The sequence below is a fragment of the Camelus bactrianus genome, chromosome 27, assembly GCF_048773025.1.
Source record: "Camelus bactrianus isolate YW-2024 breed Bactrian camel chromosome 27, ASM4877302v1, whole genome shotgun sequence".
NCBI lineage: Eukaryota > Metazoa > Chordata > Mammalia > Artiodactyla > Camelidae > Camelus > Camelus bactrianus.
Window position 1 is genome coordinate 27,022,505 of NC_133565.1, and position 25,611 is coordinate 27,048,115.

At 40.3% G+C, this 25,611-nt stretch overlaps 1 protein-coding gene across 3 annotated transcripts in view; it reads left to right on the top strand.

Annotated features, from left to right (window-relative positions):
• PDE8A (phosphodiesterase 8A) overlaps positions 1 to 25,611 on the top strand; it is a 117,652-nt gene that overhangs the window by 24,898 nt on the left and 67,143 nt on the right. The window lies entirely within an intron of this gene.

Sequence of the window (25,611 nt, forward strand, 5' to 3'; positions counted from 1 at the left end):
CAGGTAAAGGTACAAGAGGTTAGTCCTGAGCACAGCATCTGAGGTGTAGAACTGCTCAGCACCATTAACTGTCACAGCAGCGGGCGGTGGCAGTGGCAGTGGCAGTAAGGACTGCAGAAGAAGCAGGCCACACAAGCACAAAGACAAGTAAAACTAATTCTGCTGCTGGAAGTCACAGTGGTGCCGGAAGGGCAGACTGAGGGGCCTCTAGTGCGCTGGTGGTGTTGCTTCTTGATCCAGGTGCTGGTTATACAGGTGTGTTCAGGTTGTGAAAATTCATCTTAGTACGCTTATGATATAGGCACTTTTCTCTGTGTTCAATAAAATGTAAAGAAGTGAAAGAGAGAGAGTGCACACTTTGGTGCCAGATCACCTGTTTTCAAACCTGCCACTTTATAGCTGTGGGACCTTGGGAAAATTATTTAACCTCTCTGTGTCTCAGATTTCAAGTCATGTAGAATGAGAATAATAATAGCACTTACTCTAGGAGTGCTGTGAGGATTAAGTGATCCATCCATGTCAAGCACTCTGAATAGTGCCTGGCACATAGTAAACATTCCCTATTAGTTATTGTTAATAATGGTTATTATTATAAAGGGAAGAGGTGTGAGCGAGAACTGATGAACTGGGCAGTTGTGGTCAGAGGAAGCTGGTGGAAATTCTGTCAAATGACGTCCTGGGTGTGACCGTGCAGTTGTGCCTGGGGTGGGGTGGGGTGGACTGTGGGTCACAGTCAGAATTCAGTGGAGGGAACTGGGGTGTGATGGTGTCACCATATGAACCCTGATGTTGCCTAGGGCTTGAGGTGGAGAAGACTGATCTCGAGTCGTCAAAGCCCTTAATGAATGAACGTGGGTGGCCCATGGCATCGCACGGCGATGTGAGGCTCAGAGCGGGAGGGCTGTCTGGGAATGCCTGGGCAGGGGCCAGGAGCAGCCTCCTTCTGGTAGAGTGGTCTGGAGGAGGGCAGCTGTGGCCTTTGTGGAGTCTTATTCCAGGGCGTTCCCAGGAGTCTCTGTGTTGCACAGTTGGTGGCCCAGGGGGGTGTCAGGAGCCAGGTGACATTTGCTGTGTTGTGACAGTGAAATATAGGTTAATTACATCTGTCTCAGTGTATTTTCAGAATTCTGCTCTCAGTCTCCTGATACCTGTACTGGTCTGCCTGGCTCTCTGTCACTGCCTTTCAACTCGAGCCTTGGCTAGATTGGTTTTTGCCCCATCAGACTTTTCCTCCTCACTGTGTAGCTCACCCCCACCCCCCACCCCCAGTTCAGTTGGAGGAAACTAAAGTCATTCTAGTTCCACACTCTGGGACTCAATCCCATTTCTAGTAACTGGCCCTTGTTGCTGCAGACGCACTCTAATCTCAGATTCCGCTGCCAGGTGTGGGCCTTGCTCTTGTATTCTATCTTGGCTCACTGCTGGTGCCCTGGCTTCCTCACAGCTGAGGCTACCTTTGCATTTGGCCATCCCCCTTTTCTGACGTCAGGCTCCAAGGATGAGGTCCTACCCCGAACCTCGCTGCCTGTCTGCCTGAAGCCTTTACTCCCACCCCACCCCATCCTGCCCTGCTTGCTGAGCGAGCCATCCACCTTTCGCTGATTCTCTAAAGCAGTGTCTGCCAGCATTGTTTGCTGGGGATACAGTGCTCTTCCTGACCGAGGAAGCCTCCCTCTCCCGCTGTCTGAGTAGCCAGGCACCTACTCCACCTTAGTGTGTCTGTGAGGCTGCCCAGCTGCCTCCTCCCAGGCCAGCCTGTCCTTTGTCTTTGGGGCTCCCGTTCTGACAATGGGCACATGGGAGGGACAGGTTTTGAGTCCTGAAAAAAGAAAAAGGAAGGAAGTGTCCTTCACACAACTTCTGCCCACTTTTCCTCATTCTTCCTGGGGTGCAGTGTGTGTGTGTGATGTTTTGTTGTTTGGGGGCAGGGATATTCAAAGTGGAGAAGGGTGGGAGAGTTGAAGAGTAACTTCTACTTTGTGAGTAGGCAAAGGAAGTCTTTTAAAAAGTCAACCTGGAGAGGCGTGGTAGGGTATAGCTCAGTGGTAGAGCACCTGCTTAGCATGCATGAGGTCCTGGGTTCAATCCCCAGTACCTCCATCAAAAATAAACAAATCTAATTAACTCCCCAACCCAAAAACAAAAAACAGACCAAAAAATCAACCTGGAAACGTTCTGTCTCTCTTCTCTCTACCTTTATTCTGTCTCTCTTCTCTCTACCTTTTGATATAATACTGGGAAACTATTTGGCAGTGTTTACTAAAGATGAACATATGCACAGTCCCTCACCCATCAGTTCTACTCCTAAATATGAACTCCACAGAGATGTTACGTATGTTCACCAGAAGTCATATACTAGAATGTTCGTGGCATTATTCATAATAGCTAAAAACTAGAAATAATCCCAAAGTCCATCAAAAGGAGAATAAATTGTGGTGTAAGCATATAAGGAAATACTCTGTCACAATGGAAATTAAAGAACTGTGTTCCATTTAACAGCATGGATGAATTTCATAAGCAAAGTGTTGAGTGAAAGCATCCAGACAAAAAAGATTGCACACTGTATGATTTGACTTCTGCAAAGTTCACAGTCAGTCTGAGTTCTGGTGTTGGGAGTCAAGATAGTGCTGACCTTTTGGGGAAGAGGGAGAGGTAGTGACTTGGAAAAGGACAGGAAGGCTTCTGAGTGTTGTAATGTTCTGTTTCTTTGCCTGGATGGTAGTTCTAAGGATGAGTTCATTTTGTGATAATTTAGCAAGCTGCACACTTAGGATTTATATTATTTTCAGTAAATATGTTAACCTTCAATAAAAATTTGTATTAAAAAACCTCAGTATTATACTTAATTCAGAGTTTTCATGAATGTATATGTCCCTTCTGGTCTCTAGGACTTGCCTGGCATGTGCTTTTGCCTCAATCTAAACTAGTCTTTTACTCCCTCTTCACTCGATTTTGTTTTCTTCCTTTGAATCTTCCTGATAAGCTGTCTTCTTCTCTTCCCCAAACACACAGGCTCCAGTTTTCCTATTGTATGCTCTGTCGGCACCGTGTCCTGAAGCCTAGCTCTGATTCTGCGTCTCTGTGGGTATTTGCTCGCCTCTCCTCCTGATCTGTAAGCTCCAGGAGGGCAGAGGCTGGGCCTATCTGTGCCAGCCATTGTCTCCAGGGCTGCCCCAGTGCCCACATCCATTGGTAGTTGTCAAATGAATGAACAGAATGGACTGACTTCAAAGGCAGCAGCCTTTCTTCTCTCCACCCTTTTCAACTTTTAGTTAGGGGAAGTGCGAGCTTGAAGGAGCCACAGGATTAAAGTCCCTGTGAAGTTGCGTGGAACATTTTGAGATTACGGTGACTTTAATAACCTTATAGTGTGACCTGTAGGAAGACTTCTCAGCTGAAAGAATAAAGCTGTGTTGGCTAATCAATCAGTGTCCCTTAACCCAGTTCTGTATTCTGTGCCCACTAGTCATCTTCTTGAGAACAAACAGTTTATATATGATGACTTCATTTGTTCTGGCTTTTCTCATGACAATCCTAAGGTCAAGCCTATTTTAAGCCTGAGAAATATGTCCTGGAAGTTAGTTCCAGAGTCCCTATTTCCTTTTTCTTTCCTTAGTATCGAAATCTTGGCTGTCCTCCCTATCCCCTCCCTCCTGAACTGTTCTCAGAAACAACTCTGAAAGCAACGTAAATATCTTCTATGTTGATTTGTTGTGAGCTTCAGTTCTTTTTCAACTAGACGTGGGAAAATGGCATGTTCTCCTTTACCATTCTAACCCACAGAATTAAGCCAGAGGCTGTGTTCAGATTGACCCAGAAAGAAAAGGGTTTAAGACAGTACATTTACATTTAGGCTTCATTTGTTGGATGATTTTTGTAGGTTTTTTCCCTTCTGGTGTAAAGTGGTCAGAAGATGGGTGTTGGAGCCAGATGATGCCAGTCGTCCAAATCCTAGCCCTGCCACTCCCTGCCTGTTGACCTCTGGCAGGCCACATAGCCTCCCTGGGCCCAAGCTTTCTCCGTGTTAAGTGGGGATAGTCATCAAGATTTGATTACATGGTGAATATAAAACAGTCTGTTCACTGCCTAAAACTTATAAACACTCAATAGACAGTAGTTACCTAAAATGGAAGATTCAACTTTGTTGTTAGAAAAAGAATGGTTTTAATATATAGTATCTATTAGATGCTAAAAAGTAGATGTGGGCTTTCTTTTTAAGAATGTATTTGTAAATTAATTTTGATGACTTCTAAATGATTACATGATACTTAATTATACAATTTACCCTTGGGAATAAGGAAGGAAATACAGCATCATTATATTGGTTTGTATAATATCCACCCCCACCCCTCATTCTTAACTTGGAAAACAAAAGAGTAATAGAGAATTTTGCAGAGTCTGATCTACTGTCAACTCTAATAATCATTTCCTGAAAAATAGTCCTACCAGAGTTGCACAGAAATCTGGGATGTGAATTAGAACTTTGAGCTCTTGTCATTTTTTCCCTTCATTCAGCAATTTCTGGCTGCTTAGGGTTAAGGGCTACACTAAATGACGCTGCATTTGCTGTTGAGGATAAGGGAGGCAGAGAGATGTTTTTCAAGGGATAGAGATGGTATTTACACATCAAATTTATAGGTTTGGACCTTAGAAACTTTGGTCCTAAAGGGCTGGATGAGAAATTGTAAGGTCAGAGGGCTTCGAGATGTGGTAGAAAGAACAGGCTTTCTGTATCCTGCCTGTCCTGCTGTGCAACTTGAACAAGTCAATTTTCTTGCTTTTTATTTGCAAAAAAGGAATAATAAATTCTACCTTATAGAATTTTTTGAGGAAATTCACCAAGATAACATATGGTAATCTTTTCCTAAGAGACAGTGAGAAGTGTGTGAAGGAGTGAGGTTTTATTAGCTCTTTCTTCCTCTCCTTTAATTTAATCTGTTGTCTACTCTGGCAAGCATAAAGGAATTTTGTTTAGAGGATTCTCTGTAATTAGCTGACTTTTAACTTCGAAATATTTTATTGTGGAGAATTTACAGAAGTAGAGAGAATAGTGTTAAATTTGTTGCATAACAAACTACCCTGAAATTCTGTGAGCCAGGAATTTGAGAGCAGCCTGGCTTGGTAGTTCTGGTTCACAGTCTCTTGTGAGGTTGCAGCCAGGTGATGGCTGGGGCAGCAGTCATCCAAGGGCTTGACTAGGCCAGAGGATTTGCTTCCAAGGTGATTCACACACAAGGCCGACCAAGTTAGTGCTGGATATGTTGGGATGGGGGCTCATTTCCTCTCCATGTGGGCAGTCTTCACTGGGCTGCTCAAGTATCCTCAGGACATGGTGTCTAGCTTCCCAAGAAAGCAATCTAATAGGCCAAGACAGAAGCTACAGTGCTTTATGACCAAGTCTGGGAACTTGTATGTGATCAGTTCTGCCATATTTTATTGGTTACCTAGATCAGCTCTGATTCACTGAAGGAGGAGACCACACAAAATCTTGCGATGATCATCACATCTTTAATTTATTAATGGTTGCAAATGGTAATATTTTAATCTTATCATTCTCTTTTCATTTAATACTGAAATACTCCTTAGAGAAATTTCCTCTCATTAGCTATGTGATAAAGGTTGAACAGCACAGGTAGGATAGATGCTTGTCTCTTGCCCTCCTTTTATCAGTTTTCAGAATAATAACTTGATTCCTTTAGCACCCTTCCAAGGGGACCAGTTAAATTTTATTTAATTTTTTTTGAGAATCATTATGAACTCAAGGATCTTAATATATTTGATATGTTTCAATCTTTTGTACTTGTTATCTATTTTGTGGTCCACATATTACATCCCTTTTAGGTAAATGGTAGCACATATACATGCTATTCTTTTTTTAATTAAAAATATTTATACAATTTTTAAAGGTTACTTTCCATTTATAGTTATTACAAAATAATGGCTTTATTTCCAGTGTTGTACAATACATCCTTGAGCCTCTCTTATACCCAGTAGTTTGTATCTCCCACTGCCTCACCCCTTTACCATACATACTACTCTTTATTTTACTTTTTTCACTTACCATATTCTTAAGATCACCCCATAGTTATATGTGGAGGAGTTCATTTTTTCTTTGAAAACTGAGGTATAATTTGTACACTCACCCTTTTAAAGTGTACAATTAAGTGGGCTTTTTAGAGTATATTCACAAAGTTGTGCATCCATTACTACAATCTAATTCTAGAATGTTATGATTGAAGAAACCCTGTACCCATTAATAGTCACTCCCTGTTCCCTCTTGTCTCTTCATCACTCCCACTGGAACCTCCCAAGCCCCTGGCAAACACTAATCTACTTTGTCTCTTTGGATTTACCCATTCTAGACGTTTTATTTTAATGGAATCAATACTTTCTGGCCTTTGCTGTGTCTAGCTTCTTTCACTAGCATAATGTTTTCAAGGTTCATCCATGTTGAATTTGAATCAGTTTCTCATTTTTTTTAGTGGCATACTACTCCACTGGCTTGATCTACCGTACCTTAGTCAACCAGACTGTACTGTTGAACATTTGGGTTGTTTCTAGATTTGTTATAAAATGACCTTGTGTATTGTCTTTTTTTTTTTTTTTTTTGCCACTGTATCTTTGGGATAGATTCCAATTTGTAGGATTGCTGGGTTAAAGGATAAATGCATATGTAATTTTGCTAGGTATTGCTGAATTCCCCTCTATAAGGGTTGTACCATTTTGCCTTTTCTCCAGCAGTGTATCAGAAAGTATCTTTCCTACTGCTTTGCCCCAGAGTAGAATTTTGTGATAGTTCACTATAGTCTTAATTGACATTTTACTTACATTTCTCATAGAATGATTGAAATTCATTGAAGATCTGTCTTTTCATATGTTTAAAGGCCATTTGCATTCCCTTTAATGTGAATTATCTGTTCCTATCTCTCTAGACCATTTTGCCAAAGGGTTTATCTTTTTCTCCATTTTGGATGCCTTTTCTGCATTGCAGATTTTTCTTTTTCCCATTTCTTCATTCCCCTTTTTACCTTGCTTAAGGTGACTTGTCATGCAAATTGTAAAAGTTTTATGCCATTAATTTTAACAGTATTTTTCCTTATTGCTTCTGGAGTTTGAGTGATAGTGGGAATGTTTCCCTCACTCCAAGATTATAAAATATTTACCCATGTACATAATCCTGGTTTATTGTGTGAAGAATTGATCCAATTTTATCTTTTTTCCCCATATAGCTATCAAATTATTCCCAGCATCATTTATTAATGTAATAAGTCTGTTTTCCCCCACTGACTTGAGAGACTACCATTGTGATAAATTAAATTCCATCCACAATATGTTTATTGTATAACCTCTTGATTTTCTGATTTATAATATTTTTCCATCAATTCTTTTGAGTTTTCCAGATCCCATTTCTGGATTTTCTAGTCTCTTCCATTAGTTTGTATTTCTAATTGTGTGCCATTACTAGACTCTTTTAATTATAAAGGTTATAATTTTTTTTAATTAAAGTATAGTTGATTTACAATATTATGTTAGTTTCAGATATACAGCATAGTGATTCGGTTATTTTTTCTGATTGTATTCCATTATAGGTTACTATGATGTGTTGTAATATCTGGTAAGAATGGCTGTCCCTCATTTCTTCCTTTTCAGGGGTCTCTTGGTTATTCTTGCTTATTTGTTTTTATTGATGAACTTTATAATCAGCTTTTCTACCCCTGGAAAAAAAACTTGAAGGTATTTTTATTGGTGCTGTGTTAAATTTATAAATTAGTACAGGAAGAACTGACATCTTTATGATACTGTATTTTCTGTCCAAGAACATGGTATGTCTTTCCACTTGTTGAAGTCTTGTGTTTTTCAGGGGTGCTTTTATACTTCTCCTCATAGAGGTCCTCCTTATTAAGCTTATGTTTAGGTATTTGGGGTTTTTTTTTTTTTTTTTTTTTTGCTTTTCTAAGTAGCGTTGTCTCTTTAATTATATTTTATAACTGAATTTCCCTTGTTATAAATGAAGCCTATTGGTTTTGGATATGTTTATTGTATAACCTGCTTAATTTTCTGATCTGTAGTATTTTTTCCATCAATTCTTTTGAGTTTTCCAGATACACCATTATATTATTTGTAAATACTGTTTTATCTCTTTTTCCCCCTGAATTCTTAGATTACTGATTGCAGTCTCTTATCTAACTGCGTTAGATAGTATCTCCAGTACAGTGTTTAAAAAGTGGAGAAGATAGTGTTTTGCTTTCAACATAAAATAGTGTTGTATTTCTAGTGTGTCAGGAAATTTCTAATTTTTCTCCTTTTTCTCCATTAAGATTTAGCAGACTTTTATGTTGAGAAAAGGTGCAGTGGAAGGAAATTACATGGAGAGAGTGGGGGGGGGTGTTTTGTTTTTTTTTGCTTCTTTTCAAAGTGTGGGTGAGATATACTCAAGGATGGTGGTAGTAAATATGATCATCTCTGCTCTCAACTTTATAGTATAATATCTTAATCATTTTCTCAATAGTTGATAAAATTTCAGTGGTTATTTTCAACTATTTGATGACAAGGAAAATATTTAATATATAAGTGATTTAAAAGTAGTAGAAAACTGTTACTATATAATTCTAATTTTGAAAACAATCGCATTAAAAAAAAAAAAGATGAATGAGTGTTTAAAAAATGAAACCCCAGAGGCTTTACCATCTTACGTCATTACCCTCTCAACCCCTAGTTTCAGGTTTTGTTATGGTAGGTGCAAAAGGCATTGGAGGCCTTCCACACCATCGAGTAAATGCTCCACTGACACATGTCACTTCAGCTTACAGTCTTCTGGGTAGAACTAGTCTCATGGCTTAACTGCAAGGGGTGGGAAGGGCAATCCTCCTGTGTGCCAAGAAAGAGAACCAGATATGGGTAAGCATTATAAATCCCTGCCACAGTCTAGAACCTTTTTTGGTGCTAATTCTTTAATGTTTTCCGTTTCTCCTATGGTATTGAACTGTTCTGATTTTATCTACTTTTATAAATTTCAGTTTGTTTCTAGAAAATTGTTGATTTTATCAAGATTTTAAAATATATTTGCAACATATATTATCTTAAGCATGGTTTGCTGGGTGTTTCAAAATGATTATTTTGATTATATCTCAGTAAAGCTAGGGGAAAAGCTCCAATCACTTTGGCTGCTGGGTGGGAAATGAATTATAGGGGCACAACAGTAGTGGTGGGCTAACTAAGCAGAGGACTTCTGCAGCTATCCAGTCAAAGAGGTAGTTTGGGTTTGGTGGCAGCAGTAGATGTAGAGGGATGTGGGCAAACGTGATATATTATTTGGGGAGGTAGAATCTGTAGTGGGGTTATTCAATAGTCAGGTAGGCAGACTGTTTCCAACAGTTTCAGGGCAAGGTAAGGAGTTTGTTCCAGGTGTAAATCAACACACTAATTTCTTCATCGAGAATATCTTGCTGTTAAATTTTTTGTGGTTGAGTCATTCTGGCTTAAAGTCTTTATTTCACTGTGGGCTAGTACAAGTGGATCCATGGACCACACTTTGAGCAGCACCAATCTCTAGCATTTTTTTCTTAATGCCACAATTTACCTAACCAGTCTCTTACTGTTGGACATTTAGATGGTTTAGCACCTCTCCTCCACATCTTTTTTACTTATTAGAAATAAGTAACAGTGCTTTAAATTCTTGTTTATATAATTAGGTATTTATTTCTTATGATTTCTTTAGCATAATTCCTGGAAATAGAATAAGGGTTTTGAAATATGTTGACAAATTTTTCTCCGGAAAGGTTGTACCCACTTACAGAGCCATGTTTTTGCCATCACTGAGTTTTTTCAAGAAATTTTTGCTAATTAGATGACACATAGCAAGTCATTATTTGAATACGTATTCGTTTGATTACTAGTAAGACTGAATGTTTTCCATGTTTTTTTGGTGATTGATATTTCCTTCTCTGCTAATAATTTATGTTCTTTGATCATTTTTATTTTGGGATATAAATACCCTTTATGTTACGGATGTTTGCTCTTTGACCCTATAATGAAAATATTTTTCTCCATTTTAGAAAGAGACTTTCATTTTTTGTGTCCTAGAGAGAGGTTCTATTTAACAGTGTCAGCAGCATGGTTACTTGAGTGGAGTGTGGTCAAGGCTCTCTGAGTCCTTGTCTAAGGAGGCTGCCCTCTGAGGCAGCAAAATCACTGCTGATCCACCATGTTGGGGTGAAGGCTTTGGTGTGAGGAATTTGGGAGTTAAAAGTTCCTGTGTCTGGGAAATGTGAATGGGTGATAGATATTAAGAGATCATTTTTAATTTTGTTAGATGTAATAATGGAATTGTTTTTGGGTATAAACACACACACAAGCACACACAAGTGTTCAGGGGTGAAAAATGTCAGAGATTTGCTTTAAAACACATAGCAGAAAAGGGATAGATGTAGCAAGTATGTCCAAATTATGATAATTAATGAATCTGAGTGGTGGGCATATGGAAGTTCACTATACCATTCTTTATTTTTGTGTATGTTTGAAAATTTTCATAAGGAAAAATTTTCAAAAGGCGCTTCTTGGGTCTTTGCAAGCCTTTTGGGAATTTTTCTTTGGAGTGTCTAGGATTCTGTTTTTAACCCCTTTCTCCCCGCACTCTGTAGGTGATGTGTAGATCCATACCACAAGTGGACTCTCCATTTAAGTCAGCAATGAATCAAAGAAGGAGGCTCATTATTGCCTTTTATTTAAATGTCTGCATGTCTCTGTTTATTTTGTAAGTGCCTAATCTGCCAAATGAGAGTGAAGTCCTTCACTGAAGTTGTGGTTTTGGCCAATTTCTCCTTGTATTTCTCACAATTCTGGGCTTTTAAAAAAACTGATTTTTAAAATTTTGGTTTATTTCAGACTAACAAAAAGGTTGTAAAAATATATATTTTACAAAGAATTCCTGCGTACTCTTCACCCAGATTCCCCAAATGTTAACATTTTAGTGTGTGCCTTTATCATTTATTCCCTTTATCCATTATTATTATTATTTCCAGAACCACTTGAAAGTAAGTTGTAGATGCCTTTTTACTCCTAAATACTTTAGTGTGTATTTCCTAAAAACAAGGACATTTTCTATCATCAGTAGTTAGTGAAATCCTGAAATTAACATTGGTACAGTACTGTTATCCAATCCATAGACGTTATTCAAATTTCATCAGTTGCCTCACTAATTTCCTTTATAGCCAAAGAAAAAGTTGTTGTTATATTTTCTGATCTAGGATCCAACCCATGATCACACATTTAGTTATCTTGTCTCTTTAGTTTTCAATCTGAGATAGTTCCTTGGTATTTGTCTGTTGGGATCTAGACTTTTTTGAAGAGTACAGTAAATTATCTTGTAGAGTCTTCCTTATTTTAGGTTTGTCTGATGTTTTCTTACGATAGATGCAGGTTATGCATTTTTGGCAGGAATACCACAAAAGTGGTATTTGTGGTATTCTGACTGCATCATATCAGAAGGCACATTATGTCCCTTTGTTCCATTACTGGTACTATTCACTGTGATTCCTTGATTCAGATGTTATCTGCTGGGTTCCCTGATTTTCCCTTTGAATATCTTGTGGGCAGATATTTTGAAACTATGTAAATATCCTTTTTTTTAAATTAAACTTTCACCATCTAGTTTTATTATCCATTAATGATTTTTGCCTGAAACATTTATTACCATGATAGTTACCAAATGGTAAGTGTAAATGCTGGGTACCATGTTTTGACCTTTTGTTTTTCAGCCACTTGAGGTCTGTCTCAGCTCTTTTTAGTTGAGATTAGAGCTCAGCAGTGGTCCAGGCACATGGGAATGGCAGTTCTGTTATACCTCCTTAGAGAGGACTGGTTGGGTCCGGTTCTTAGCCCTGCTGCATGGTTGGGCACCAAGCTGCCTATGCCTGTCTGCTGTCCTCTTAGCTCCAGTACCAGTCCACGGTCAGGGCAGCTATGTCTGGATACTGGGAGCTGTGTCTGGTTGATATGATTTGTGACACAGACATGACACGGATTTTATCAACTAGAATAAACTAGCAGAGGGTGCTTTTTTTCAGAAGACTGTATGGCATGGTAGCACGTCATGGATTTATGTCTGGTGGGGTCAAGGGAAGATGTGTTCATTTTGTTAAAATGGAAGCTATATGAGCATGTTAACATGCTAAAGGGGATGAGTCAGTAGAGGAGAGATTAATGATTAGGACAGAGGGGACTATTATTGGGATCCTTGAAGAGGGAGGCCTAGGGTGGTAGAATTAGGTCTGGGCAAGAGGATGGACACTTCTTTTAGGAAGGCTTTGGAAGGAAGGACGTGAGCATGGAAGTGAACACCATTGTTTTTGTAGGTTAGGAGTAGGCACAAATATTAAGGAGTTATTGCCTGATTGCCTCATTTTTCTTTATGAAATAGGAGTCAGGTCATATTTGGAGAGTGAAGAGGTCCTATCCTAAGAGTCAGAGGGTTTAGACCTTGAGGACATCACAGAATAGGGAGAGAGTTGTGAGGAATAAGAGCTACCTGGGTTCATAGAAAGACTTCCAAGCAGCTGGTGGTAGAGACCATGAATTTTGGGTACCCTCAATTTGTAAGGCTGTGTGATGATCTCCAACAGCACACAGCAGCCCAGGTATAGAAATACAGGAAATGAACAGTTGCATTGATTGGAGCATGTGGCTTTGCCACTGATTGTGTTAGAAAGGCAAGAGGAGGTAGGAGAGTGGAAGGTAGGATGGGAGGGTAGAACTTCGGAGAGGTAGTTTAAGTAACGGATCGTGTGGTCTGTATAGGATGGGATTGGTGGTGAATTGGGAAGAAAGAAGAGTGAGAGGATTGGAAGTCAGAGAATTAGAAGAGGAGGAATACGGGTTCTAGAGAGCTGGCAGTTTAGGCGTATTGGTCAGAGAGGTAGGATATTGGAGTTTAGCATTTCCAATGTGGGACAGTTCTGGCTGTTGACGGGCTGGCATAGAGCAGGGTGGAGGTAAAGAACATGGGGTCATAAGGGAACTTGTTGAAGTTGCCGGATGGGTTATTTACATGGATGTTGACACTTCCAAGTAATGCATGACAATGGTGGAGGTAGGGAGGGTGACTCTGTTCCAGGTGTTCAGGGAAGGAGGGAGAGCTGAGCAGGAATGAAGCATGATAGTAGAATAGCGTCGACAACCTTAAGGGAAGGTGGGATTTTGTCTGCCAAGGGATCAGAGATGGTTGGATCTGAAGGTATGCTGGGACTAGCGTCTGCAGGCCTCTAAAGATGCATTTCCAAAAGTTGGTCACTGAATCTTTGCTTATATTATTTCTTCTTCCTGTAGACCCCTTCCCTACCTGGCTAACTCCTGCTTGCCCTTGATGAATGAGGTTTGAGATCACATCTTTCAAGAATCTTTGTTGAACCCTCTGGTCCATGCTTAGTTCTAACTTAGCAGGTGGCGCACTGTATGGTCTGTTGTTCTTTCCTCTATAGACTGTATCTCCGTGATGGAGGGAGGGCCTGTGTCTTTGTATCCCTGGTGCAGTGCCTGGCATGTGTTCAGTTGAATGTTTGAAATGGCTGTTTAGTAAGTGAATTTAGTCCAGTTTATTTCTCTCCCTAATGGGTCACTTTTCTTTGTCAGCTCATTTTGAATCTTTTTTGAAGTCACATGACCCTTTCTTAGTTTGGCCTTAGCCAAGTTCCATGCAGATGAATGGGCTGTTTCTTAGTGACCAACTAATTTCTGAGAGGGCCACAGTCCATCTCTTCATCCTGCTTAGGCTTTTGTTTTTGTTTCATTAACCTCACTTTTGCTCTCCTCTACTTATTATAGTAGAAGAGACAAAAAGAAACTAATTAATACTTACACTTCCCCAGTTACCCCAAATTTCCCAACCTGTTTTTTTCTATGCATTCATTTTCCCATTGATTCTCACTGAGTACCTACATGCCAAGGAGAAATCAGGACTTTTTCTGTATTTCCTATGAGTCTTATGCTGGTGCTCACTGGCTTAAATGTGTCAGTAGGCCTGCTGCCACTGTCAAATGGTGGTGAGTTGCCCTTTTGAATGTGGCTTTAGTTTACCAGTTGCCCCAGACACAGTTTTTCAGATACCTAATGACCTGTGTGCATTACACGTTAAAGAATGCATCGAACCGCAGTACATCTAGATTAAAAACAAACAGAAAACTCAAACCAAATTTATCTGAGGTAGCAGTACAGTATTTTCTATTATAGAATAGGGGAAGACATGTGTAAATCAGTTAAGTTAGTTAGGCTTTTTCAGTGCTTTCCAGTTCTCCTTTCTGGTTGGTCTTTTACTGACTGTCTCAAGCTCAGAGGTGTTTGTCCTTGCTTTCGTGGTCACCAACAATGTACTGCAGACATGCTCTTCATATCCCAAGGCCACCGGTAAGTCCTGGATCAGACCTGTTCTCCTTGAAGTCACCTGAACTCTGACTTGAGGGTTCCCCCGCCCCTACTTCCACCCTCTCTGATCTGGACCTTTCCTTTCAAGGGGCACTTCTTTGAGGCCAGTTCTGAGAGAGGACCCACTTCCACCAGGAGGGAGCACTTATAGAACTTCCCTCCCCTTGGGGGGTTTCCTCAGAGCTCCCATTCCCAGGCTGTCCTTCCTGGGAGTCCTATCCTAGTCATGAATTTCCTGTTTTTTTCCTCAAGGCCAGTATTACAACATTAGTATAACTAGTGATATTTAAGAAAGAAAAGCTGGATTAACCAATTACAGTTAAATTCTCTGGCCCCAGACCTGCTGGACACTCTCCATTCACCAGAAATGCTTCTTACTCCCCCCTCCCTTTTTTTTTCTTTAAAGAATCTGCTAATCCTTAACAGATTAATCTGAGTTTATATTTAGATGAAAGTTATCCATTAACAGAAAAGTCTGAAACTATAGATAGGGCTGAAAGCACTGAAAGTGGATAGAAGTAAGTAGGGAGCTTTTAGACCAGAAGGTTTTTGTGGAGACCTTAAGTATCTGTTTTGGCAGATGGTTATGCAGGGACGTTGGACCATCTTTCGGAAGCTAGGAACACCTTTAGACTCTGGCCAGAACAACGTTATCCACCTTTGCGCTTCAGAGCTTGGCCCCAGTCTTAATTAAGCCTTTTTGATGCTGACACATCTATATGGGGCCAAACACCCTACTGTCTCCCTTACCCCATCCCACCCATTCCATCCATTCCCAGTGACAACAGTTTGAACCTGTCTGGGTGTGCAGAGACTCAGCGGGAACTTGGTAGGTTTGAATGCCAGGCTTCAGATACTGAATCAGTGTCCTCTGAACCAGTGTCTGTCGAACTGCCCTAATGGATCATGACATCAGTTTTGCAGATTATGCTGAGGACTGCTGTTCTAGTTATTATTGCTGTGCAACCAACCACCCCAAACTTAGTGGCGTTAAACTGCAACCGTTTTATTATGCTCATGGATTCTGGACCAGGAATTTGGATGGGGCATGGTAGGGAGTGACTTGTCTCTGTTCCAGGATGCCTGGGGCCTCAGATGGCAGGGAGTGTTTCCAGTGGCTGGGGGTGAGAGAACCATTTGGAGGCTCCTTCACAACTAGTGTCTGGTCCCTGGGCTGGGATGCCTTGAAGGCGGTGGGATAAGCTGGGGCTGTTGACCAGAGCACCTATATGTAGCCTCTCTGTGTGGTTTGGACTTCTCACAGCATAGTGGATGGTTTTCCAAGAAAGTGGGTTCCTAAAAGAAGTATCTAGAGGGCAAGTGTTCTCTATTGGCTGAAGCAGTCTTGAGCCTGCCCATATTCAAGGGGAGCAGACAGGGTGAAAACATGTGCGGCTATCTTAAAAACTACTAGAGATTATTTTAAATTGACCTGGAATATAGAATAAAGTGCCTCATGTAGCAAGAAGTACTGTTGTGAAACCTGTGCTTTGGTTATGTGTGTCTGTATGCCTGGTTCATGATGTAACGTTTTTCTTACTGTGGGCTACATTTTTTTTTTAAAACACTGCGTGACTGTAATAATATCTAATTTGGTTTATGAACACCGCATTTTATCTCTTAATACCTCAGTTAAGAGGTTACTACGATGTAGTTCTTAGTCACTCATAAAGATGAAACCCTGAGGAATTGATTGTCATTTGCCTGTAAGGCCTTTCCTTTTTGGATCCATTGTTATCACCCACCAGGAGACCCTTGAGACCCCATTAGAGAGTCACCACACTTCCCAATGGGCTGTGGTCTGGACTGGCAGCTAGAACTTCCCTAGAATTTTAATCTAAGCTTTGCCAGTCAGGTTCCTAAAAAGAGTTGCAAACAGATGTGAAATGAAGAGTGCATACTTCTCTTTGTAGATGATTAAAAAATATTTAAGGGTCTGGAGGCTGAAGAATGACCCATAAAATAGAGAGAAAGCTACCCTCTCTGAGGAAGGTGGTGTTTGAAGTAAAATGGTTTCAGGAGACATGTCCCATCATCAGTGTTCAGACCACAAGGAAACAGAGATCGGGGTCTGTTGAAACAATCTGCTTTCCTCTCCCTCCTCCCTGTAGGTACTTCTATCCTTTCAAGGAAATGCATAAATTGACTGAGCAGTGACATTCACTGTCATCTTACAAAACATGGTATCGTACTGTATGTGTGGAATAGTGCCATAAAAGGACTAAATATTACCCATATATCTTAGAAAATTTACATAATCCTATGTTTTTATTTCTCAATGTGTAAATGATACATGTTTACTTTAGCAAATGAGAAAACACAAATAAGCAAAAATAAAAATCATCTGTTATTTTATGTCTGAGAGAAAATCACTGATGTTTTTTGTTGTTGCATACCTTTCCTGTCATTTTTCTGTGGAGATACATATATATATATATATGTATGTATATACATACATATATATATATATATACACACACACACACACACATATAAAATAAATGATGGGCTCTTGCAGTACCTTGTTCTGAAACCTGCTTTTAAAACTTACATTAACACGTTCTGTGTCAATTAATATACTTCTGTTATTATAAACACTTTATACCATTACATTGTATAGAGGTAGTATTTAACCACATTTCTGGCTGACAACATTTGGCTCTAATAAACAATGTTATGGTGAACCTCCATATAATTAAATCTTTTTTCCCCACACTATAATTAGGCTTAATTTTTTTTGAGCAAATAATATATGCACATGGTATAAAATACCATGATTTCTCTTTAGGAGGTGTGTGTGTGTGTATATATACACACACACACACACACACACACACACACACACACACACACATACATATATATATATAAAACTTGAACTGCTAAATTATAGAGTGGTGAACATTTAAAACACTTTGTACTGTTAAACTGTCTTTTACAAATGTACCAGTTTACTCCTACCTACCAAAAGTGTTATCTGTTCGAGCATTTGACAGTTGGGGGGAAAAACTCATTTCTTGCCTGCTTAATTGTGTGATTTATTTGGGTTGTAGCCTCCTCTTTGCCCTTTTTGCCTCTCAAAATCCTGCCTGTCCTTCAAGGCTCATCTCAGATCCCACCTCCTGCCTGACCCCTCCCGGCACAGCTAAGACTTTCCTTCTGATCTGTCTAATGGATTTGTCTTGTCCTTTCCAGTCAACTGTAGTTTTCTTGAGAGCATTAGGCACTGTCTTCCTTATTTTTTAAATCTTGCATGCAGCACTTTTCAATGTGGATGTTTAGAATAAACACTGAGTTAAATTGGAGTCTACCAAAAAGGATTGATGACAGCAGAAAGTAGCCTCTCAGGAGAGAGAGGTAAGGACTCAAGTGTTCATCAAACCTAAGACTATGCGGAGCTCTCTGGAGAGGATGTAATTCTGATGTTTCATTTAGGCAGCCAGCCTTGAAATGCTTTGTTAATAACTGACATATTTTGTCAGGTGTCTTATCTTAACCTTAGGTAGTAGGATCCTCTCTTGCCAGGATTTTTTTTTTAATAACCCAACTTTCCATTGAAAGTTATTTTCTCAATAAATCAGTGTTGGCTACAGGTAGAAACTTACACTTCTTTCTTATTTTTGCTGCTTTTCCTTTTCCTCCACACCTTGTATTTGCTTCAAACTCCTTCAACTCTATTCTGTCCTCATGGGTCTTTTTCTTTTTTAAACTTTAAACTTTGGAGCATCATTCACAAATTTGCAGAGACAATTTTTTTTTTAAACCAGGGCTCTTTACTTATAACATCCATTACCTTTGCCTTCTTCTATTCTTCATCTTCTTCCCAGATACACAGCATTTTATATCATGTATTCCTTTTTTCCGTACTGAAATTTTTTTTGGTGAGGCTGAATAAAATCATGAGAAGGTACAGTGGTAAAACAGTCTGTCAAACCTTGGGATAGAAACATTTTCTGGTACCTGACTCTGCTTTACAGTATTCTGCGAAGCCTTTGTCAGGACCTTTCTTTGAAGCTGCACATTCAGTCTTTGTTCACCTCTGAGCCTTGACCTGTATCAGCTGCAGCTAACAGCATTCACAGCTTAAAAGCTACTTACTTTTTTTGCATAACAAGAAGTCTGGCAGAGAGGTTCTGAAATGGCTAATTCAGTAGCCCTAGGCAGCTTGTCTGCCTTGACGTGCAAGGGAGCAGCTCTGTCTACAGCATCACGTACTCACACGACCTGGTCTTAGGCAGGAAGAGACACTCTTTTCACCGGAAGGAAGAAGTTTTCTGTAAGACACCCCCCCACCCCCCGCCATCAGCAGGCTGCCCCTCAGGTCTCATTGGCCAGGGGCTCTACTGGCCCTTGCTCTGCTTCAGAAAAGGCTGCAGCCGTGAGCATCTTGTGGTCTCTGCTGGTGCTGCCAGGGGAAAGGGCGAGAAGGGAGATGCTGTTGAGAATGCATCCTACAGAGGCTGTTAACAGGTGTGGTCCTCTCTTACCTGAGCTCAAACCTCTTGTTTCTCCTGGGCCAGTGCTACTCCCTGGAGCCCCCACAACTGTTTTAGTTCTTCTTTCCTCACGTGAAGTCCTCGAGATGTTTAACAGTGGCCGTTACGACTCTTCCTGAGTTTTCGTCTCCTGTTTGTGGAACATCTTCAGTTCCTTAAACCTCAGTAGCCTCCACTGAACCCGCCCCAGTTTGGCTTGATCTTCCAGCCACTGCCTCCCTAGTCCCCCAGCCACACTGATTTTCTTCTCCTGTGCACTTAGTCACCCCACTTCTGGCTGTGATCAGAGTGGGAGATGTGGGAGCAGCTCTAACCTGCTAGCTGCTGGGGTTTGGAGTCCGTTTTATTGTTCTTACCTGGTATTTGTGCCGGGCACTTGTTTACTCGCCGGACTGCAGCATTGTTAATTGTGGAGACCTGCCAGTGAGCTAGGCTCTCTGTCATCTGACCCAGCCCCTTCTTCAGCCTCATCTACTGTGGAATCTTCCATCTCAACCGCTTTAGCTCTTTGATATTCCTGAACATGCTATGTGGGTTTACACCTGCGTTTGCACATAGTATTTTCTCTTTCTGGAATGCTCTTTTCCCCCTTCTTGCCTAGCTCAGCCCTACATTTTCTTCAAGATTTACCTTGCGGGCATCACTCTTCTGAAAACTTTCGTGATTTTTGCCCTCCCTACCTGCGCCCTCCCCCCCACCCCCACCCTGGACAGAGTTAATCAGTCACTTCGCAGTCACACTCTGTACAAGCTTTTGTTGTTAAACATTCACAAAGTGTTGTAATTATTTGTTTATATTATTCTACCCTTCTATATTTGGCTTTTGGATGATAAGATCCATATTTTTATAACTTTAGCACTCAGTAAGATTTAGTGCATAAAAAGTGCTCTATAAATATTTGTTGAAGTGAATGAATGACAATTTCACATCCAAACCTGATTGAATGGCTATTTCATATCCTTACAATAGGAAGTCTATTTCTAAAAAGATTATAAAATACAAAATACATGAGATATTGTTATGTTACCTAAACCAGAACTTGATAGCCCATTACATTTCTTATCTGGCAGACTAGGCTGAGGCCCAGAGTGGTAAGTGACTAACCTAAGGCCACATAATGATGAGAGGCAGAGCTGGGACTAGCTTCTATCTTTGTCTCTCACATATCTTGTCTTCCAGTGTCTAGAACAGCATCTTACCCGATAGATGGGGGACAAGGAGGTGGTACTTAGTTAGCATCATCCACCTGGCTGTCAAAAACTCCGCCTCTGCTTTCCTTTCCTGTGTGCTTTTCCTTACATGGACTTTGACCTTTCTCTGCCTCTCTGTCTGCCTTTCCAGGCCCAGCCTGATTGCTGTCTCTTCTGCCTGCCTTGATCAAAACCACTTACCCCTCTTCTGAGTTCCCATCACTGTTAAGTGCATGAAGCTGTATAGTGCAGTGACAGGTGTGGGCCTTGGGGGTCACACAGCCCTGGGTCCAGGTTCCACATCCCCACTTACTAGCTGTATGACTGGCAAGTAGATTAACCTTGTTGCGTCTCTGCTTCCAATTGGTAATTAGAAGTAATAATAACAGTTCCTACTTTATCAGGTTGATGTGAGGGTTAAATTAGGAACTCCTTGGTACATAGTAAACACCCAAATGTTACAGGCTATTATTGTTGGTGGTGACTTGATTATAGTAAATCACTGAGGCTGGTTACTGGACTTCTCTAGCTGCAATTCTTGGGCCTGACTTTACTGCTGAATCAAGGATTACCCAGTTTCATAAGCGGCATATCCTAACCTACAGTCTACACTCAAGCACTTACTGGAGTAGTTTTGTGAATAACACTCACTTAGAATTGTTGTTCCTTGGCTCATGCCAGTGCTTTGCCATCTGGAGGTTTGCTCATTTGTGTAGGGGATGTTTCAGTGAAAAAAAAATTGCCTCTGTGGTCTGCTGAGAGAAAGAACAGAATGTTTTCTCTCTTTACTTCACAGCCATAGCTCTGAGGTTCGGTGTTTATGTAGCTCTAAGTCTCTAATAATTAAGGAAATGGATTAGAAAAGACAGTTTAATGAAAACTCACAGACTGCAGGCAATTTGCACACATTCCCTTGTTTGACACCATAGTACAAGCTCACCTCGAGTTGTAAAAGGAGCAGCTTGTAATTCTCTTGACACTCTTCTTGATTAATAACCTGTAGAGATTATCTGTTGTTGGTATAACACTTGGATAATTTTGTTCGGAGTTTCTCCCTCTTGTAAATGAGAAACCAGGAAAATACAGTGTATTCATTATACAGGGAACAAAGGTCGTGGAAACAGTAACTTGTAAAACGAACCCTTAGTTACCTAGCATAGGCCTGCTTGTTTTATTTCTAAAAGCCTGTGGAATAAACCCCTCATTTTCTCTCATTTACAAGCAAACTGAAATGTGGAAAATTTGATCTTTAAGAGGCATGACTTCTGGTTTTATGGGATTGTTTACTTTAAAGTTTAAACATTTCAGTGTCTCAAGATACTCTTAGTTAAAGGAAAGTTCTTGTGAATATCATGTAGCTATTAAAAGTTATAATTTAAATCTGTATTTGCAAGAAAATGCTCAATTTTCAGTGGAAAAAAAAGCATGGGAAAAGGTCAGTTCATGTGCATCAGGATATGTGCTCATTTGTTAACAGGGATTACTACTTTAGGTTAATGATATAGATTTCAGATGATAGCTTTTTACTTTTTCCCTCTGCATCCTTTCTATATTGTCTGGGTTTTGGAGTAACTTTAGATTCAAAGAAATCATAAAAGCATTTTCTTTTTGGAGGAAAAAAGTAAAACTTAAAAGATTTGAATGTGGTAAAGTTAGCCTTTCTTCATCCTTCCCTGGAGAATTATCCCAAGCAACTAAGAGGGAATAAAACAACAATAAAAAAACAAATGAAAACTCTATCTTTGAAGAAATTAGGAGATGTCTGAAACCCCAAACCACAAAATAAGTGGAAAAGGATTTTGAAAGATTGGACCAGGAGTATGAGAGAAAGTAGACAGAAGACACTTGCAGCTGCAGACCTCAGGAAAAGAAAAATCAACTAGCAAGCAACACTTTCCAAGGTGAGGGATACACCCTGGGGTTCAAAAGCAAAATGCTTGGTTTGAAATAGTGGAAATGAGTGCACAGGCTGGTGGCAGGAGCTTCACTGGATCCAGTCTGATTCCAAGATGCAGAGGAGGCTGGACTGAACGCGGACTCACATCGGTAACAGTTGTAGGGAGCAGGAGCGGTGGCGGCAGGAGGGAGAGGACTCTGCACTGGCAGCAGCACTCCCAGCTGCCTGCCTCTCTGGATGGAGAGCGAGAAGCTGAAGAACCTTCCCCCGCATGTGTGTACACTTGCACGGGCCTGCCGGCAACAGGAAGAGCATTCTCTGCTCCCCTCAGCATGGCTCTGGCTCTCCTCCCAGAAAACTGGTCCAGGAAAAACTGCCTTCAAAAATGAGTAATCAAAAAATGGACCAGTTCGGGATCTAGTCAAACATAATTACTAAAAAATGATGAAGAAACATGAAAAAACAAAACGATAAAGAGAAACACTCGAAAAAATGCTGACACAGAACAAATGAAAATTTTAACCAAGTATTTCACATATTAAAGAAAAAGCCCACCTCTATAAAGAGCTGGAGCACAAATCAGAAATACAGGAGTTCAGGCAAGTCAATAGGCAAAGAAACCTAAGTTCAAGAAAGTGAAGGGAAAAATGAAAACCATCCAAAAAAAAAATGAAGGCAAAGTTAAAAGTGACACAAGATAATGTATAAAAAATAGGAATGAAATAAGTGAGCAAAGTGAAATAGAAATAGTTAAAAAAGATTAGAGATGTGAATGAAAAGTACAAAAATTCCCTGAAGAAGGGAAAATAATAGAATAAAAATTTAAAGATCTAAATCAAGAAAACTTTACAGAAAGGAGAGCTTGAATCTACAGTTTGAAATGATGCATTGTACCCAGGAAAAATTAACATAAAATGGCCAGCCTTGCAGTGTAATCCCAGTAAAGTTATTGGACTTCAACTGTAAAGAATTATTTGGACCAACAGCCACGCCAGAAGATCACCTCACATATAAAAGGGGAAATTTTCACTGCACCTTATTACTCAACATTGAAAAACACTGACAAAATCCTTAAGAAGAGTGTTTGACCCAAGGATTTTATATTCATTGAAATTGTTTTTATTTTTAGTATAAGAAAATTGAGGCAGAATATTCCCATGAACTCTTCTTAAGGAATCTAGTCAAAGACATACTTCAGTCTACCAAGAAATAAGTGGAAAAATTCCAGCAAAAGAACTGTTTTGAGCATTGAGTCTGTTTAACTGTAGGTTAAAACAAATTTGGAGATTAGTGCAATAGAACAGAATGTAAAGGTTATATGACCTGACAATATGAAATTATGTAACTAACCAAATTTGAGAGGAAAAGGGGAACAAAGATGGTGGTAAATTCAGAATATTTTCCCCCTGTGTTTAATAGGTAGGGTTCAAAGGATATCATTTAAAGCTTACAGTCAAACTAATAGAAGTGTAGGTATGTTTAAGAGCACAAAGTTAGACAGGATATAGTATGATGGACTCAAATAAGATAATGGAGAAATGGTGCAGGAGAAGAAAATATCTTAATTTCATTATTTCTCATAGAGAATTAAGTAGATACTGTCTAAAGAAATAAAGGTTTTCAGATATTAATCACAGTGACCACTAGATAAAAAATAAACCATCTTAAATACCAGAATACATAGAAAGGAAAACGGTCTCTATGAAGGAAAACAAAGATGACTGATAAGGCCACTGTCCGTCATATCAGTAAGTATAGATGGGAGTTGGAGGTCACCAGCTGGGTCACAGGAAGTCAGATCACATCCTCCACTAATACGGTTCCCTGACAGCAGAGGCACTGCCCTTCTGTGGGTGGGACACAGGAGACTCCCCAGAGAAACCACAGAGATGCTCCCTCCGTAAGAGAAAAAGCTCTAAGAGTGAGAAATCGTTTGGTAGTGCTCCTCCAGTGAGACCACCTCTCTGGGCCTTGCTCCCTGCCTCAGAAGCAGCAGCTAGCAGTTGGAGGGGGACGTGAGGGGAGGATGTGAGGGAGAGAGAAGCGGCACCCCCTTTCCTGAAGGTAGTGCTGCCCTGCAACTGGCCCTGATGGTGGAGAGAGAATCTTCTTCAAATGAAAACTGAAGCCTGTTAAGATATTGGACTGATGGTTTTCTTTTTAAAGTGCCTAAACTCTTTTTTGAAAGTTAATGCAGTTAATGCGTAACTCATAAGTGTACAACTTGATTAATTTTCGTAAATGTATCAGCACCCAGATCAAAACTAGAACATTCCAGGAACCTATAAGGCTCCCTGGTATTCTCTCTCAGTCACCCACTACCCCTACAAAATATACTATAGATTAGTTTTGCCTGATTTGAACTTTATGTAAATGACATGGACGGACCATTTTTAATTACTGAATTGGGGCTGTATTTGTGATATAATGAGTATACTCATTGAATAGTGTCCTCTCAAAATTAATGTCCACTGGAACCTCAGAATGTGACCCATTTGGAAGTAGTCTTTGCAGGGGTAATTAGTTAAGATAAGGTCATCCTGAATTAGGGTGGGCCCTAAATTCAAGGGCTGTTGTCCTTCTAAGAGGTCTGTGCCGCGGCAGAGGCAGAGATTGGAATGACACAGCTACAACCAAGGAAAGCCAGGGATTCCCAGCAGCCACCAGAAGCTAGGAGAGAGGCGTGGAATAGCTTCTTCCTCAGATTCTGTGGAAGGAACCAACCCTGCCTACACCTTGATTTTGGACTTCAGGTCTCCTGTCCTGTAAGAGAATAAATTTCAGTTGTTTTGAGCCACCTATTTTGTGGTAATTTGTTACAACAGCCCTAGGAGACTAATAAAATGCAACTCTAGGACTTAATATTACGAAAGAGAGGGCAGAAACTTTGTGAGCCTTGTCCCAGTTTTAGGAGTGGAGGAAGCGCTATTTCCATTAAACAGGTTTAAAGTGGGAAGATGACTTACGATCACTTTTGGTGACCCTGCAAGAGCCCTGTATATTCAGTGTACCAATTTCAGAAGCAAACTGTATGCTCACTGGGTTGTCAGCCTCTCAGATGTTCGTTCACCTGCCAGAAGGGCAGTGGAGATAAAACCATCTCCAGATTTATTTCATGCATTTCGTTCACTACCGAGCTCTTTTTTTGAGTCACGTGTCCTCAAGCACAGTCACCTCTGCAGGTGGGATCTGTGAGAGGCTCTTCAGTGGTTCCTCGTGGAGCCCTGTCCGTAGGCCCACTGCAGTTCAGGTGTCCCCAGGTGATTGCTCTGCTTGCAGTGTGTACAGTCAATCACAGTTAAAAGGTCATAAAAACAAAACCACGTATTCAAACTTCCTCTCTCCTGTTAACAGTCTTTCTTCAGACCACCTCTGGGATGGTGGATGAAGCCAGCCCTGTGGACTTGCCCCACAGTGTCATTCTCCTCAGAAGTCTTCAGTGTGCTAAGAATCTGTGTTTCCCCAGGCCCTTCAGCCACCTGTTTACTGAAAATTGTTTAGGAAAAATTGATCTATAGTAAGTGAAACCAGCTACTTACAGAAGTGGTTTGGCCTAATTTCACTTTCTGAGGGTAATTATAACTTCATGTTTCAGATTTATTCCTTGTCATTG